Here is a 17679-nt window from a genome sequence, read left to right on the forward strand (position 1 = left end):
CACTGCCCGCCCCCCGCCCCGCACCGCCCGGACGCGGCTCCCCGTCCCCCCGTCGCACCTATCGTGCCCCCCCGCACCGCACCGCCCGGACTCGGTGCCGCCTTCCCCCCGCACCGCCCGGGACACGGCTCCCCGTCGTCGTGTCCCCCCCCCCAGCCGGGGCACACGGCTCCCCGTCGCCCCCGCACCGCCGGGACACCCCCTGCACCGCTCCTGTCCCCTCCCCGCACCGCCGGGACGCGGCTCCCCGTCCCCCCCCCCCAGCCGGGGCACACGGCTCCCCGTCGCCCCCGCACCGCCCGGGACACAGTGCCGCCGTCCCCCCGGCCGCCCCCGCCGCCCCCCCGCGTCCCGGGGGTGATTCCATCCCCCCAAGGGCATCGATGGGGCTGTGACACGCGGCAGGTCCCCACCCGCCGCCCCACCGCCGTGGGGACCCCTCTCCCGTCACCCCCCGCCCGCAGCGGGGGTCGCCCACTCCCACCCCACTCGCACGCCCGGTGCAGGCTGCTGCGGCAGCGCCCAGGGTACCGTCCCAGGGGGTGCTCGGGGGCCGCGGGGCTCCGGGGACCACGGGACAGGGGAGCGGGTGGGTGGGGGTCCCTCCAGCCGCGCTGGTCGGGGTCCCCACAGCCGGGAGAGTCTCCCTGCTCCCACTGGCCCGGGCCGATGAAGCCCACCCCAGCTGTGCCCACCCCGGCAAACGGCCTGCGAGGAGCGCAGCGAGGCCCAGCAGGCCACCGCGCCGGCAGCACCGCTGGCACCCGCACCCCGGCCTGCCCCAGGGCCAGCGGGACCGGGAGGCTGGTGGGAATCCAAAAGGCTGAGAAATGAAGAAAACGGCACTGTGAGCCCTGGCAGGTTAATGAGAAAGTGTAATTAGGGAGACGGAGACACAGAAAATGTCCAGCTGTGAGGGAATCAAGACCCCAACAAATTTCTCCCTCCGGGACGGCGATGCCTGGGGGGTGGCGGCTGGGGCAGGCTCCCACCCACCCCCATCCACCACCCACCACCCTTCTTGGAGGTGATGGTGGGAAGGGCTGGAGGAGGAGGAGGAGGAGGAGGAGGAGGAAGAGCGTCCCTGGAGGGTTTCTAACCAAACTGCCTCCCCGGGCTCAGGCAGCCGGGGGTGTGGGTGGGAGCAGCACGTCCCTGCCCTCTTCCTCTCCCTCTTTTGGCCCTGCCGGGGTTCCTGGAGAGCGCCGTCCCTGCAGCCTGGAGGGGTTTATTAGGAAAAAACTGTTACGAGGGTTTTGTTGAGAGCTTTTAGAAATCCCACGTCTGTTGTAGCGCCTGGATGAAGCTCACCCGCCCGCTCGCCGACGCGCCGCAGGACCTCGCAATGTGTTTGTGACTCACAAACTCGCTTCACAGAAGCCGGGCTGGCTCTTCCCGGCAATGCCGGCTGTACCCACGGCTGCGCCCGCTCACGGCTGCGGTCCCTGCCGACGGAGCGGGCACACGGGCTGCACGCCCTGGGCCACAGAGCCCAGAGCCTTCCTTGAAGACTGCTTTTTGATTTATGCCGCTCTGTCCCCGTTCGCGGCAGCTGACGGAAAGGGGAGGCCGAGGGGCCCCTGTCCAGACCCCTCCGGAGGGGATGGATGGGGGCCTCTGTCCCCCCCGGCCCGTCCCGCAGCAGTGGGTCCGTTCTCTGCGTCGTCCCCCGCGGACGCTTCAGTCAGAGACGTCTCTTCGGGAGCACCGACTGCGTAAAACACCCTCACACCCGGTGCCACCGAAGCGGCTGGGTTCGTTTCTCCAGAAAGCTCCTTCGGAATCACGTGCCGAGGGTTTTCCAGTCTACCCATGTTGGGAGAGACGGAGCAACCTGGCAAGGCTGCCTGGCGGGTATCTCCCAGCTCCTCCAGCGTTAAGAACACTTATTTCATCATCTCCAAATGAGAAAACCGCTGTGACGGTTTTCTGGCCAAAAGAGCTGCCTTGGGGCCGTTCCCTCGGCGTCCCGTCTCCTCCGAGGAGAGGGCCGGGGGAAGGCTGCGGGTCCCGGGTGTTTCTGGGACGCGTGCATGGTCCCCCACCCTCACCCGCGAAGGGTCCCGGGCAGGCGGCTGCGTTCTCATGAGCCCCGGGAATGCGTGAGCTGTTGCAGCCCGGGGAATTTCCAGAGGTCCATGGGGAGATTCCTCTATTTCTGGGGTCTGTGGACCCCAGGCAGGATTAGTCTTTTTTTTAATAGACATACATACATATATACATACATACACACACACACACACGTGTATACGTTTTAGTATTTTTCCCTTTCTTTCTTGGAAAAGGAATAAGAAAAAAAAAAAGAAATAATCCATTGCTTTCTGCTTTTCTCTGCTTTATGCGCCCGCGGAGCGCCGCGAGCAAAGGCTGTCCAATGGCGGCGGAACAATGAAACCCGAAGAGACGAACCTGAGCAGCCCCGTTCATCCCGCGACCCACAGACACCCACGGCTCCTCCTCACGCCTCCGGGGAGCTGCTGGTCCGAGCACCGTCCCACGCCGCGGCCGAGATCCCACACGGCCCCTCCGCTCCCCGCTGGCTTCTGGGCCGGGATCCCCAGCGAACCCCGCGGTCTGATGCCCTGCACTGGACGGGGCTGGTGGAATCCACGAGTGGGCGTTCTGCAATTAGCGATCAGAACGGGACTGCAATCGGTCCGGACAAACGGGTGATAATCCCCGGCAATGACATGTTTGTGCAGCGCTTCAAAGGGCTTAATTTCCTCGAACAGAGGAAAGTCAAGCAAAATCACTGAAAAGGAGAGATTAAACTAAAAAATATGAATTTAAATGCAAACCCCGAGCAGAACTTCTTGTATGACCAAGAAAAAGGGATGGATTTGAAAATCCATCTTGAAAGGACTGGGGTCAGAAGTCTGACTGTGGGGTGTCTGGTCTGATGGGCTGGTTTCAGGCAATGTCTCGCTCCGTCTGTGGCAGCGGGGACAGGGATGCTCCATGATGGCCGGGTCACTGACCTCAGCACAACGTCCCCTGCCCAAGACGCCAGCTCGCATCACGTTGGTTTTCTTGCAGCTTTGCTCCGTCGTTTCCCCAATTAAATGTAAATGTCAAAGATAACACCCACAGGGGCTCTTTTTCCGAGCATGGCATCGGCCAGGTGCCACCGTCCCCCAGTAGCAGCCGCCCTGCGCCCCCCGCCAGCGTCCCCTTTTCCAGGGAGTTACGGGACGCTCCGGCTCGAGGACCCCGCAGGGTCCCGTCTGCGGTGAGACCGGGAATGTTCTCCGCCCGCAGCACAGAGGGTGTTTGGCTGAAGCAGGAGTTGCCCGGAGGTGGCCAGGCGAGGCCCGCGGGCGTCGGGGACCGTCACCCCCCGCAGAACCGCGCTGCTCTGGGGAAGAGGGGGCTGGAGTCTCGTCAGCCTTCTCCCAGCAGCCGCAGGAGGAGCCGCGCTTCCCCCCCAGCCCCCACCCAAGCCCCTGCGGCGCCGACACCCCCCGGCTGCGGTCACAGCACCGCAAGGGCTGGGGTTGGACACGGACCTCGGCGCATCTGCTGGTGCGTTCAGGGGCCAAATGGAGGTGAGCTAAATAATGAACATTTTAAACTGATTTTAAATTCCTCACTCTCCCATGAATATATCCCAAAACTGAGGTTTATTCTTTTTGCAAGTGACTTAATTAGCACATGTGTCCGTGCCCCGCTGCTGCCCACCCGGATCCTCCGCTCTGGTGATGCTGCCCGTAACCCCGCCTTGCTTTTCCCTCTCTTCCCTTCGGGAATTTCTTGCCTGTGGTTGTTGCACTTGTCAGCAGTTAAAACACCAGGTAGGACTGATGTCCCGGCTCTCCCGAGGCGCCGCCTGAGGGGGAACCTCCCCCGGCTTTGTGGCGAGGTCTCCATGAGGTACCGGCACCTCTGCCCCCGGCGCTGGCACCCGGAACACCTCTCCCTGCAAAGGCCTTTGGGCGCCGTGACCAAGTCACCCCTCGACCCCGCTCCGGTGCGGCTGCGAGGCTTAGAAAGGTCCAACGGAGGCGTTTTCTCCAAACCTCAGATAACTTTCACGTTTCTCTTCTGAATCCTCTCAGATGTCTCAATAACTTCTCAAAATGCAAACCCCAGGCTGCCGGTTCCCGGCGCTGGTCTCGCCTCCGCCGAGTGCCACCACCCTGTCCCTGTGTCACCTTCGCCACCACCTTGCACACGCAGCTGGGAGGGGTCCCTCGCCTATCGGTGACCCCCGGTCTGTGGGTTTAACTGCAGGTCATCCACGTATTTCCGACACCCAGGTTTTCTCGCTGCTTTTAGCCCACGGAGCGAGATGCTGAATGCCACCAGCAGCAGCAGAGATCTTTTAGGGACCTTTCCAGGAACACACTCAGCCAGAAAAGAAATTCCTCTTGATGAACACATTTTAAATTTGTCAGTTATGCTTTTACAGTCATTCAATAGTTCTTTATTAGCACCGTACACTGCTAAGCTTTTAAATCAAAATGCCCCATGGCACTAAGTCAATTTTCCCACCGAAGCAGAGCGTGTTATGCCCGCGCTCACCTTTCAGCGCAGCCCTCAAATGCCGAGAGGGGGCTGTGGGGGGGGACAGGCCGCAGCAGGGAGCGCACAGAGGAAGGCAGAGGGAGGGTCGGGCTGGGGGTCCCGGCTGGGTGTCCTGGCCCTGTTCTGCCGGGGCGGCTCGGACACGCCGCGACCCTCGTCCCGCTGCAGCAGGAGGTGTCCCCCCGGTGCTGCCATCGTGCTTGAGCTCACCTGGTGCTCAGCGCAGAGGAGCGCGCGGGACCCTCCCCCAGACCCTTCCCATTTCCCTGTCCATTCCCATTCCCATGCCCCAGCCTCTTCCCCTTCCCCTTCCCCTTCCCCAGCCCCTTTCCCTTACCCAGCCCCTTCCCCTTCCTCTTTCCCTTCCCTTTCCCCTTCCCTTCCCCCTTCCCTTCCCTTCCCTTCCCTTCCCTTCCCCTTCCCTTCCCTTCCCTTCCCTTCCCCCTTCCCTTCCCTTCCCTTCCCTTCCCTTCCCTTCCCTTCCCCTTCCCTTCCCTTCCCTTCCCTTCCCTTCCCTTCCCTTCCCTTCCCTTCCCTTCCCTTCCCTTCCCTTCCCTTCCCTTTCCCTTCCCTTCCCTTCCCTTCCCTTCCCTTCCCTTCCCTTCCCTTCCCTTCCCTTCCCTTCCCTTCCCCTTCCCTTCCCTTCCCTTCCCTTCCCTTCCCTTCCCTTCCCTTCCCTTCCCTTCCCTTCCCTTCCCTTCCCTTCCCCTTCCCTTCCCTTCCCTTCCCTTCCCTTCCCTTCCCTTCCCTTCCCTTCCCTTCCCTTCCCTTCCCTTCCCCTGTGTCCCCAGGCCCCCAGCACAGGCTGCTGGTGGCCGTGTCACCCACCCTGTCCCCTGCCTCAGGCCACTTTCCGGCCCCGCTCTCCATCCTGACGCTCTGTTCCGTGAGCCGGCAGCGATGCCGATGCCACGGCTCCGTCCCTCGAACCGGCCCCGGCTCTTCCTGGAGCCTGCAAATCCCAAACAAGGCAGAAAACGGTGCGGGCACCGACAGCGCTTCGTCCGACTGACCCACCGACAGCTTCGGCCTCGTGGTTTCACGGAATCACGGAATCACGGTTTCCTCGGGTGCCTCTCGCTCCCTTTTCTCCACTTCCCATAAATTCCCAGTTACCCCGATTTCTGCTTCCCATTTGCTCCATTCATCACGCGTCGCTCTGCGTCCTGAGTTCCTCAGGAAACACGGCACAGATAATGCGGTGGGGATTATCCAAGCGTCTGCCTCTAACGAAGCTCTAACGAGCCTCCGAGGTGCGTTGGGGGGAGCTCGCACCCCGACTCCACGGGGCCCGAATCCTCCTGCCCCCCGGGCGGGTCCCTGCGGCAGCGGGAAGCCCCGCTCAGGGGCAGCTCCGTGGGGTCTGCTCGTGCCGAGTTCAGGCTCCGCCGAAGAACAAGGTCCTACGATGGCTGAGAGCTGTGGATTGCTCCAGAAACCCTTCCACAGCCTGAGGGGAAAACCAAAGTCCTCCTTTAAGAAGGTGTAAATCCAAAATATCCAGGAGTAGACTTTAACCAGCCTAAAAGTGACACCTGGCTTTTTGTCACCGTTTTCATTAGTTTGGGGAAGAAATCTCGCCCTTCCACTGCAGAGGCAAGCAGAGGAGCCGTCACCGGGCTGGACGCCCCAGACCCCGGCCGGTGTCGGGGGGCTCCCGGGGCCTCGGGGGACTCTCCTGCCCCAAACCTCACTGTCCTTCGGCAGACGCCTTACACCGGGCATCCCGCAGAGCGAAGGCCCCCGACCCCTCGCCCGCAGCATCCCACCGGCTGCGGGGACCCCGGCGCCCTGGGGACAGCTGACCCCTCTGCTCCCGGCACAGCGGGGGCGGCCGCGGCGCTCTGCGGTGGCTGTGGTGCTGCGGACGTGCGTGGAGACAGGTCTCGGCACCGCAGTGCCGGGGAGGTGCCGCCACCCGTCCTCGGGCCTGATCCAGCCAGCGGCAACATCCCCGGCGTGTGCCAACCGCTCATTAGCGCTCGCCTTTCAGACCTTGTAATTTGTGTTATCAGCAGCCTCAGCGGACGCAGGGGCATCTCCAGCGCGGACGCCCATGGGGACGCCCAGGCCTGCGCCTCTGCCCGAGGGACCCCTCCCCTGCAGCCCGCGAGAGCCACGTCCCCTCTCCGGCCGTGGGAGTCCCCTGCTCTCGCTGCCACCGCGTGCAGCGTTGTGACCGTGAACGCTTAATGTCCCCCAGGCCCCCGACGCAGCTGAAACAGGCTCCTCACCTCCCTCCCGTATGGACCGAGGCTGCCTCTGCCCGGCCCGGGGGGCTCTGCTCACCCCCTGCAGCATTAACCGCAGCCCCCGGCTCCGACGCCATGCGTGGCTGCGGCCCCGGCGTTGGGAGCTGGCAGAGGAGCAGCACCAGCAGCGTCTGCGTCCCCTCGGCGAGCTGAGGGCAGCTCTCCCGCCCCGGCAACGTCCCACCGAGCCCAGGGACTACAGCACCGGCACTGTGAGCCGTGCCGAGACCGGCACAGCTGGGTGTGCCGGAACAGCTACCGCGGCAGGTACCAGCATCACCCCCTACATCCGTTTTCATTCGTACCCACACGCCGTTTTCCACGTCCTTGTGCCCAGATTCACGTGACATCGAGAAACGTTTTGTGCCATTAGAGTTTAAGCTCTTTTATTCAAAACGTCTCGCAGCAACCCTGAAAGCGACGGGCCGGGCAAAAGGAGCGTTTACCCTCCGAGGGATGGGCTGGGTGGGAAGGGGCGATGCTCAGCGAGAGGCGGCTGGATTCAGCCCAGGCCGGGGGGAGCAGAGCCCTGGCAGGGACTGGCCTGTCGTGACCCGTCATGAGCAGCTGTGGCTCGTCACGGGGCGACTGATAAACCCCCATGTTACAGAAACTACAGCCGACAGCGATGTGTCACCCGCAGCCAGCCCCGCACCCCCCGTCCCAGAGCTGCTCCCGGTGTCCCCTCCCAACGGCGTCACCCCCGGACGGAGGCTGTGTCTCCCTGGGATGGCCTGGCGGGGGGGGGGGCAGGACAGGGCGTCCCGAATCCAGGTCCCCCCCACCATCCCACCCCTGTTCTCCGCCGGGGGGGGGCAATGGGCTGGGCTGTGGTTCCCGGATGGGGGGGGTGTATTTGGGCTGTGCCCCCCACAGCCTCCCCGTGGGTGCGCGGGGGGGTCATCACTGAACAGCAGAATCAAACTTCCTTCAAACCGCCACCGCCTGCCGGAGCCGGAGCGTCTCCCCCAGCAGCGCCACAGGCCCAGATGCCGAAAGCTTGGTCCCAGCGGAGGGATGGAAAATTCATGAGACAGGAGGGCTGGGGGGTTTCCCGGTGCCCTGCCCGCACTCGGCCACCTCGCCCGGGGCACGGGGGGCAGCTGGAGCCAGCACTGAGCAAAACCCTCGTGGCGTCAGGGATGTGCTTCCCACCACATTGGATGTGCTTCCCACCAATCTGGATGCGCTTCCCACCTTGCTGGATGTTCTTCCCACCACACTGGACGTGCATCCCGTCACTCTGGATGTGCTTCCCACCACGCTGGATGTGTTTCCCACCACGCTGGATGCCCTTCCCACCACGCTGGATGTGTTTCCCGCCGTGACCCAGGCCAGGCGACGCGGGGAGCGCCCAGGGAGAGGTGCCCGGCAGGCGTTTGCCGGCTCCCGATGGCAGAAGCAGCAGCCTGGGAAGATGCTGTTCCTACCCGGGACCGTTCACACCCGTCCCCGCGACACGGAGCCTGCGTCACCCGCCCCTCGTCACCAGCAGAGGTGCCGTTGCTATTTTGAGGCCGTGACTGTGGCTTAGGAAACTAGTTAAACTTCATACTTTCTCTTGGCACTTTCTGCTTGTTTTGAATAAAGCAGCCGAGGACGCGGCAGCCGGACACGAGCCCTGGCCCAAGCAGGAGCTGTTTGCAGGGGGCGATTTGCTGGGCGCCCAGGGAGGAGCGAGGAGAGCCGGCCGAACCGGCGTCCCCATGGTGGAGACCTCAGGTGGAGCTAACGCCGGACCAAGAAACTGCTTGAAGCCAGGACTGAAGACCAGGGCCCCAGAGAGCCGGGCGGGAGGAGGCGGAGGCCGGGACCGGGAGCGGAGGATGCAGTGGGCGCATCTCCCCCAGCTTTGGGTGCCAGCAGAGCAGGCGACCGCCCTGGTGATGCCTCCCCCGCCACTGGCAGGGGGCGAGTCCGTGTGGCAGCGGAGACGGGGTGAACCTGATGGCAGAGACGCGGTGAATCTGATGGCAGAGATGGGGTGAACCTGATGGCAGAGACGGGGTGAATCTGATGGCGGAGACGGAGTGAATCTGATGGTGGAGACGGGGTGAACCTGATGGCAGAGACGGGGTGAACCTGATGGTGGAGACGGGGTGAACCTGATGGTGGAGACGGAGTGAACCTGATGGCAGAGACGGGGTGAATCTGATGGCGGAGATGGGGTGAATCTGATGGCGGAGACGGGGTGAACCTGATGGTGGAGACGGGGTGAACCTGATGGCAGAGACGGGGTGAATCTGATGGCGGAGACGGGGTGAACCTGATGGTGGAGACGGGGTGAACCTGATGGCAGAGACGGAGTGAATCTGATGGCGGAGACGGGGTGAACCTGATGGTGGAGACGGGGTGAACCTGATGGCAGAGACGGGGTGAATCTGATGGCAGAGATGGGGTGAATCTGATGGCGGAGACGGGGTGAACCTGATGGTGGAGACGGAGTGAATCTGATGGCAGAGATGGGGTGAATCTGATGGCGGAGATGGGGTGAATCTGATGGCAGAGACGGGGTGAACCTGATGGCAGAGACGGGGTGAATCTGATGGCAGAGACGGGGTGAACCTGATGGCGGAGACGGGGTGAACCTGATGGCAGAGACGGGGTGAATCTGATGGTGGAGATGGGATGAACCTGATGGCGGAGACAGGGTGACTCTCACGCCAAGCGTGACGGCCCCGTGGGAGAAGCCGGCGTTGGCCAACGCTCGTGGTGTGAAACAAGCCAGGGCGGTGGAGGCCGAGAAGGGACCTGCTGCCGGAGCTCAGCGTGGGGCAGGAGGGACCCCCACCTTGGTAGAGGCTGCTGCAGCCCCCCCCAGGGCAGGGAAGGGCCACCGCCCCCCCGCTGCGGGCCAGCCACCGAGCCTCGGGCCACCAGGACCCCAGCCACTGGGCACCCAGCCCCCGAGCCCCAGCCCCCAGCGGCGGGCGGCGGAGGGGAGTCGGGATTGCCCACCACCATCCCACAGTGGAGGCACCGTCCGAGCCTGGAGCGGCGCCTGGCACCGGCCAACACGGTGCCGAGGGCACAGCGGCAGCCTGGGCTGGCAAACGCCCCCGACACCTCGGTGGTCCGACAGAGGGACGCAAGGGCAGGACCTCTCCACGGACGGTGCGGAGGGACCGAGGGGCCCGGGTTTAACTGCGCCGAGTGACGGCCCAGCACCCGCACGGCTGGTCTGCACGTTTCGGTGTCACTTTAAAACATGAACAGACGACAGAGGGGACAAGGGGACGAGTGGGGCTGGAGAGGAGGGGGCAGCCACCGGCTCCTGCCCCACCGAGGTCCCCTGGCACCGCGACAGACCCCGTGGGGCCAGACCTCGTGGGGACGGGGCGGCGCAGGGGGGTCCCGGATTGTCCACCACGCAGGAGCAGGAGCACCACGGGACACCCGCACACAGCGGCCCCCGCTGGAGCAGGAGCCCTGGAGCTGGTGACGGCAACTGGGAGAGCCCAGTTATCGAGGCGCGTCCAGATCCCCACGTTCTCGCCTGCTGGTCCTCCGTTTCCATTACGGCAGGGTGCATTCTCACCCTCAGCACACGCCGGGAGAGCAAATTCCTGCTCACCTCCTCAGCCTTGTCTGGTAAGACATCGTCTGGGGGCGAGCGGGAAATCACTGCTCGTAGAATCAGCGGGCTTCGCAAAAAAGAGGTGGATAAAGAGCAGCTGGGGAGCAGACGCGCAGAGAGCCAGCTAACTGGGCAAGCTGGTCCCGCTCAAATAACGGGTATTTCAAGAGTCGGAAATAATCGTCTCCCTGGTTATGAAACTGTAGCCCCAAGTTAAAGACACAAGGTCCTTGCTCTGGGAAGGGAAACATGCGAGAAGGATTCGGGGGTCGCACAGTAACCGAAGGTGGTGCAAAACCTGCCCTGAGCGGGGCCAGCGCAGCCGCCCAGGGTTTGACGGAGGCTGCGGTGAAGAGGAGGGCGCAGGCGGTGGGTCCTTCTCCCGGCCACGGCACCAGCGAGATCGGCACCCACGCACCACCCCCGGCTCCCGGCGACGCTCCGAGGGACGGAGAGGCTGCAGGGACAGGAGGCGCTGCACCGCGGGGCAGGGAAAGGGTTTTCAGCTCGTGGCGGAAGAAATCTGTGCCTGCGCAGCTCGTCAGAAAGGTTCCAGAAGCGGCAATTATGGCAGACGAGCACATTTGGGAAGGAAATACCGCGCTCTAAGGGTTCCTCCTTTCAGGAGAGCAAGAACTGCCGGCTGCTGTGGAAACGGCGCGAACACGACCAAGCAGCCAGCGGTGGAGCGAGTGGTGGGTTAGGCGCGTTTACCACCAGAACAGCCCCGACGCGTGTGAGCCCAAACGCAGCTTCTCGGGACGGGCAGGGTTTGGCTGGACAACAATGAGAAATCTCACTTCGGCGCAAGAGAGGACGCTGGCTGTGCTGTCGGTGGCCCGGCTCCAGGCTCCTCCAGCGCTTCACCACCTCCTGGTGTCCGGCAGCCCGGCTCTGCCCCGGCCACTGTCCCCGGGTCCCCCGTCCCTCCTCTCCCTCCCTCCGCGGCACCCCAGCTCCAGGACCGGCTGCCCCTGCCCGGGACCTCAAAGAGAAGAGAAGCGCCAAGGGGCAGCGTCACGGCTGGGACACCCCATTTGTGTGACACCGACCTTCTCCCCACGACGGCTCCCTGAGCAGCTCTGCCGGGCTGAGCTGAAAAGCGCACGTGAACCCGCCGGGGAACCGCGCGACGTTGACAGCTCAGCCCCTGGCTGTCGCTGAACTCGCCCCTGCGCGTCTCCCACCTTCCCCATCCCGCCTCGGCCCAGATACGCACATTCGCATACATACATTAACTTTAAAAATAAACTAGCAAGATACTTTACTTTTTGTAAAAGACTGAAAAAGAAGAAGGAACCAGACGCAGGTGCTGGAAAGGCTGCAAAAGGCCGTTTTCAGTCACCCCCTTGTCCTGGGCCCGGCTCCGTTACCTGACCGGGCTCTGCGGCGTATTTAGTGGTATCACAAACCGCCAGTGACCGCAAGCTGACAACTTTTGCTCCATTCTGGTACTCAGTTATTCTTAGAAAATTATCAAACTTTGAGTTCCCTTTCTGGAGCTTCAGCAGATGATGCCTTTTCCTTTCTAAACGATTCCCTCCCTCTTTTCATCCGTTTCCTCCATATTTCAATACACGCAAAGCCACGGCAATCCTCTCCTTCCCCAGCTGGAACGAGCCCAGGCTTTCGAGTTCTTCTGAGGAACCAGGAGCTCGCGGCCTCCAAGGGCTTTGCTGATCTCGTAGGGATGCTCGGCCACTGCTGCAGACCCTCCTCAGGCAGGGTCCCACGCTCCCGCCTTCACCCCCTCTCACGGTTTGAGGAACCACAGCAATTTATTGTCACTTAGACAATTATTCTCTCACCCGATGACCCCTCCCGACCCGGGAAGGGGAACCGGGGAAAACCAAGGAAACCTGAGGGCTGAAATTTAAACAGATTTAATAGAATAATGCTAGATAATTGCCATTAATAACACTACAGAACCAATACTGATCCCGATACCAATGCAAAATACGCCAGGATTATGCTCGGCCCATTCCCTCAGCAGGGACAGCCCATGTGGGACCCTGCGAGCGCTGCGGCTGCGGGACGAAGGGAAGGGCTCAGGGCTCCGGCACCGGGGCGAGGAGGGCTCGGGATGGCAGCCAGCACGGGAGAGAGAATATTGCTCAGCAAACTGTCTAATCGATACTGAATGTGCCGTTCGTGGTATGAAACAACCCTGTTGGCACCTTGGGGCAAGTGCCCGGGTCTCGCTCCTCCTCGTCCCCGCACCTGGGGAGCTTGGAAACACCGAGACCTTGACACCCGCGCCCCAGAGCTGGCTGTAAAGTGAATATTGTCACAAATTCAGGCACCAGGGTCTTCTAAAAGCGCAGTTTCCCCAAGCGTTAGAAGAGAAATTGCCCTGCGTGGCTCAAAGCAGGCCAGCCCCTCGCCTGGCCGAGAAGCCACCTGAGATGGGTTGACATGGCCTTCTGGCGAGTGGGCATCGATCGCCCCCCCTTCACCCGTCCTTGCACCGTCCTGCTCTCCGCACACACACAGAAAGCTCCTTGCTGGTTTATGAAGACATTTTCTGGGCAGGAGGTTGGGCTGGTCCCCTTTGGACCTCTGGCGTCCCCCAGTGCCGGGGTCCCCACGTGTCCCCGCTGCTCCCACCGCCCGGCAGGTGCCAGGCGGGACACGGGGGACAGGGATGGGACGAGGCACCAGGAGGGAGCATCCCCCGGCCCAAGCCCTTGTGGGGCTTGGGGGGGACCCTGCCACCGGCAGCCCCTGCGGAGCAGGACGCCCCGCACCGTGGTGCAGGTACGGCACCAGCTCCCACGGTGCTGCCGGGGCTGGGAAATCAGAGCCCAAAGTTACTGCAAAGGCAGAGGAGATCAGGGAGAGAGAAGCCCACATTAATTGCAGGCAAACAGATGGAGCTGGTACTTCTCACAGCTAAGGAAGAAAAAAATCATGAGAGAACTTAAATGTACCGAGAGGCCGCGTCGCATGACTTGAGAACAGGGGAAGTGGGGGAGGAAGGCGAGAGCTCGCGGGGGAGACGAGCCCGGGGCTTTCTGGAATAAAAATGCACCCAAGGATGGTCGGCTGGACGCTTTCGGCGGACAGTGGCCATGGGGAAACGGAAAGCGCTTTTTTAGGGTGAATTTCATGCTCAGAACCCCAACTTTCTCAGCGCAGAGGCGCTCTCCATCTGCAGCGCTTCCATCTGACGCTGCCTTCACAAGTGCCTCAAACCGGCGCTGCTGCCAAGAGGAGCGATGCCGCCGCCTCCTCCTCCTCCTCCTCCTCCTCCTCCTCCTCCTCCTCCCGCCGCTCCCACCCCCGGAGCAGCCGCTCCATGGGCCATGGACCGAACCACCTGGAAACCACCCCGGCAGAAGGAACGGCTCGGCATCAGCTTGTCCAGCGCCGGACCCAGCTCATGGCATGGCAGTTCCCTGCGCAGTGATGGAGACCCCGGGCCATGGCCATGGACCTACATGGCCACCAGCCAGCGCCGCAGCCTGTGTGGGGCAGCGGGAGGGTCCCCACCGCCCTGGAGCTCCCGGAGCACATCGTCCCAGAAGGGCCGGGAGCAGGGGACGGGCTGCGCTCCTCCCAACCCGGCTGGCAGCGGGGAAGCTGCCAGATCTCGCGCTGGGAGGTGGCCCTGGCAGAAGACAGTCGTCTGCTGGCCGCCCAGCAGGCACAGCGGAGCCTTTTCCAGCCCCGCGCCTGCTGCAGTAACGGGCAGGAGGGGATGGACGAGGGGATGGAGCAGCGCGGGGCCCTTCCAGGGGGTCCAGGCCAGAGCAAAAGGAGACAGGGCTGGAGAGAAGCCGCTGGCAACAGCCCCTGAGGTGCACCCAAGGCTGGAGAGCAGCACCCCCCGCCAGAGCCGAGGCGGGGGCGAAGGCCAGGGCTGAGCGTAAATGGGTGTCCTGGCCCCGTGTTGGCTCCAGGTGCGGGTCCCCGGTGGGCTCCTCTGGGCTTTGAGGCTGCCTGGTGCGCTTGGGACCCGGAGGTGGTTTATTTTCCATGGGGACGTCTCTGCTCGGGAGAGCTGGTTTGTGCAGGGCACCGCTGGGACGCACCCGGAGCCAAGGCAGGAGCAGGAGACCTTGTCCCCTCCCTGCGGCCACAGCCCTGGGACAGCCCGAGCTGCCCCGACCTCCTCGTAGCGGCTCCTTCTCCAAAACCCATGGGGACATTCCTCTGCTGCGGCTCCTGCCACAAAGCAGGCAGGCAGGGGTGGTAGCGTGGTGGAGAGGGAGGTGTTTAACAAAGAGGTGTCACCTTCGTGTCACAATACCTCTCCTCTTTGGGCTGAGGATCAGGCCAAGAGCTTTTCCCCGGAACAGCTGCAGCTCTTTGATCTTACTCCGGAGCTTGGAGGTAGCTGCACGTATTAATCCCATCTGTATCTGCGCAGAGTACGGCTGTCAGGCGAGTCGCTAAATCCAAAACACGCAGTTGAGCGCATGAGGCTGTTTGACGCCGAGACCCGCACGGAGCCTCGCGGGTGGGAAGCAGCGCCTGCCCCTCGCCGCGCTAATGATTTGCTGATGGCTGAAGTGCAGGAGGTGGCCGCGGGCCTGGCGGGGCGAGCAGGCGAGGCTGGCGCTTGGGTTAGAGAAGAGGTGAACCATGGTTTGCTTTCCCTCCCTCGTCTGCGGCTTTTAACATCACCTCCCTCTAAGCGGTCGGCCGTCCCAAGACACCCCGTGGGTGTCGGTGGCCCGCTGGCACGCGTCCTGCTCCTGGCCACAAATCAGGGTCTGCAGCACCCCGGTGCCTTCTCCTCGGCTGCGGCGCGGGGGGTCGGGGGGGCCCGGCCTCTGCGGTGCACGGCTACGGGACAGCGTGTCCCGGTCCCACCAGTGCCCCGCAGCCGGGCCCTCTCCCGCAGGGTCAGCATCCCCCTGCCACCCCTCTCCTTGGCGGGAGACCGCCAGTCCATGGGGGGTGAACTGTGCAAGCATGCGTGAGGCTGCTAAAAAGAAGCCAAAAATGGCAGCGAGGACAATTAAAGCCTTTCCAGCAGGTGGAGTTGCCGCCCTGGGACCAGTGAGCCCTACGAGGAGACCGGGAGGGCTGGCGAGGAGGGAGGGAGCTGGCCCGGCCCAGCAGCGGGGTGAAACCCCGAGGCATCTCTGGAACGGTGAAATTGTGAGCGAAGGAGGAAACGGAGGTCACCGTAAGCCCCGGCAGATTGAACGCACAAACACCACAAGGCGGTGAGGCCGCGCGGAGGAACAACCAACAAAGGGATTAGCGCCAACAATAAATCTTTCTTCAGAGGCATCGGGAGCAGGACGCCTGCCAGAAGGCTGCGGGGCCAAGGGGTGCCCGGGCACGGAAGGTAAACCGAGAGGACAGGGCTGCCGCAGAGCAGCTACACCCATTTTCTGCATCGGTACCCACTGCGGGGCGACGGTGGGGCGTTACCCCACAGGGACCCCCCCTGCAGGGCCACAGCAGAGGGTCTGCTCGGAAAGGCGGTGGCCGAGGACAGCAGGGGAGCGCCGAGCCGAGCCGCGGGGAGCCCAGGACGCACCGCCCGAGGGACCGAGAGCTTTCACCCGCAGCTGCCTCGGTACCCGGAGGGCACCCGGGTGGCGGAGGGTCCCGCGAGCCGTGCCATCCATAACGGGCTCCAGGGAGCTCCTGGGAATTCCTGTACGTCCAGCAGCTGCGAGGAGCAAACGAGTAGGAGCCGCGGCGAGTGGAGCTGCTGCCGGCGTGTGGGCGCGATCCCCGTGGGGATGGCGGGGCCGGCTGTTGGGCAGGGAGGTCCTGACCTTACAGAGAGCCTGAAGAGAGAACAGGGAGGTTGCGTGTGGGTAAGGCGGTGGAAGGGTGAAGTCTGCTTTGGCTCCCAAAGGACTTTAAGGAAAGCGGGCAGCCGTGGGATGAGCAGGACGGCCAGGGGACGGGCAGCCATTTTCCCAGCACACTGGGGGTGTACGGAGAGCGCGGACGTCAGCCCTTGCCATGGAGGAGGGCACCGATGCAGCCCCACGGCACGTCCCCAGCCCTGTGAGAGGGCAGAGCTGTGGGAAGGGGTCACAGCACCCTTTGGGGTCCCGTCCATCCCTGCTGACCCCAGAGAGCGCCTTGCTCCTCTGGTTTTCTGTCTCCTGGCTGACCTCCCCAAAACGGGCGGCATCCAGAGCAGCACCGCGTGCCAGGACCGGTGATGCCCCGCAGCCTGCGAGCAGCTCTGCCCCATCACAGTCACAGAACCACAGACTGGCCGGGGCTGGAGGGACCCCTGGAGCCCATCCCGGCCCACCCCCGGCCAGAGCAGGGTCACCCACAGCAGGTGGCACAGGGACGCGTCCAGGCGGGGTTGGGATGTCTCCAGAGACGGAGACTCCCCCACCTCTCTGGGCAGCCTGTGCCAGGGCTCTGCCACCCTCAGGGGAAAGAAGTTCCTCCTCGTGTTGAGATGGAACTTCCTACATTCTGGTTTGTGCCCGTCCCCACCGTTGGGCTCCACAGCAGGAGCAGAGGCAGCGCGGTGGCAGGACGGGCTCGGGGAGCGGAGCCCCGGCTCACGCACCGGTGCTGGCACACGACGCCGCACTGCGCGGTGAGGGGCCTGTGCCCGTGGTGCAGCCGCCACGTCTGGCCCCGCGCTGTGCCGGAGGCGTTGACGGGCTGTGCGCCGTCGCCCTGCCCTACCCCAAGACAGAAGCAAGGCAAGAGTGAGCGCTTTTGGCCCATTTTCCACCTCCGCGGCACATAGTCAGGCGAGCGGCACAAGGCGGCGGTGGAGGGGTGCCCCCAGCCCGGCGCAGTGGTCCCCGAGGGACACGGGGAGCCCCAGGCAGGGCAGGGGGGAGCTCGCCTCCGCACCTCACTGGAGCCCAGCAGCGCTCCAGAACCCGGCATGGCGTTATATTAACAACATTTTAGAAGAATATTGAAAAATCAAAGAGATTCTGAACAGACCCACGCAGAATGATGTGAGGGTTAGAGCGAGTGCCTTGCTGCAGAAGATTTAAAGAGCACAATCTGTTCGGCTTATCCAAAAGAAGATTGAGGGGTGACTTGATTACACTGTGGAAGTACTTTCACAGGGAAATATTAAATGGCTCTTTAATCGAGCCGGGAAAGATATAAAAAGACTCAATCTCTGGAAGCTGAAGCCAGACAAATCCACATTGAAAATCAGACACCAAATTTTATCGGTGAGGGTGATTAACCGCTGGATAAAAAGCATTAAATTCGAACTGCCATAACCACTCAAACGATTCTGTTCAGACATGGCTTATTTTCTACATCCTGGAAGTTATAAATCCTGTTTCTGCTCCCTACACGGTATATGTATTTTTAAATCCGCTGCTTCTTTTGCATCCTGGCATCCCGCACTCTTACACC

This window comes from Chroicocephalus ridibundus, chromosome 2 (genome assembly GCF_963924245.1).
Source record: "Chroicocephalus ridibundus chromosome 2, bChrRid1.1, whole genome shotgun sequence".
Lineage (NCBI taxonomy): Eukaryota > Metazoa > Chordata > Aves > Charadriiformes > Laridae > Chroicocephalus > Chroicocephalus ridibundus.